This window comes from Otolemur garnettii, unplaced genomic scaffold (genome assembly GCF_000181295.1).
Source record: "Otolemur garnettii isolate 467f Iridium unplaced genomic scaffold, OtoGar3 scaffold00205, whole genome shotgun sequence".
NCBI classification, from domain to species: Eukaryota; Metazoa; Chordata; class Mammalia; order Primates; family Galagidae; genus Otolemur; species Otolemur garnettii.
In genome coordinates, this window is record NW_003852600.1 from 1,672,619 (window position 1) to 1,672,940 (window position 322).

Below are 322 nucleotides of genomic sequence, written 5' to 3' on the forward strand. Positions count from 1 at the left end.
GACCACCTCCCTGCAGTGTTCACTGTTGGGGACCCCTGGATTTACATGAGGAAAGTCCTTTCTGTCTTCTCTGAGGCCACACTCAGCTTTTTTGAGGATAACTATAACCTCTCCCCTCCCCACGTTGTCCTTCCCTCTCCAGGTTAAACTCGGCACTTTCTTCACTCTTATTCCTTCCCCCTCACCTGACTGGACTGCAGTTTGCCCATCACGCTCTCAGAATGCGAAGTCCAGAGCAAAGCAGGTTTCAGACACAGTGTGACCAGTGACAACTGGACGGGGCTGCCACCTCCCTGCCCTGAACCCCTCCCTGCCGTGAACC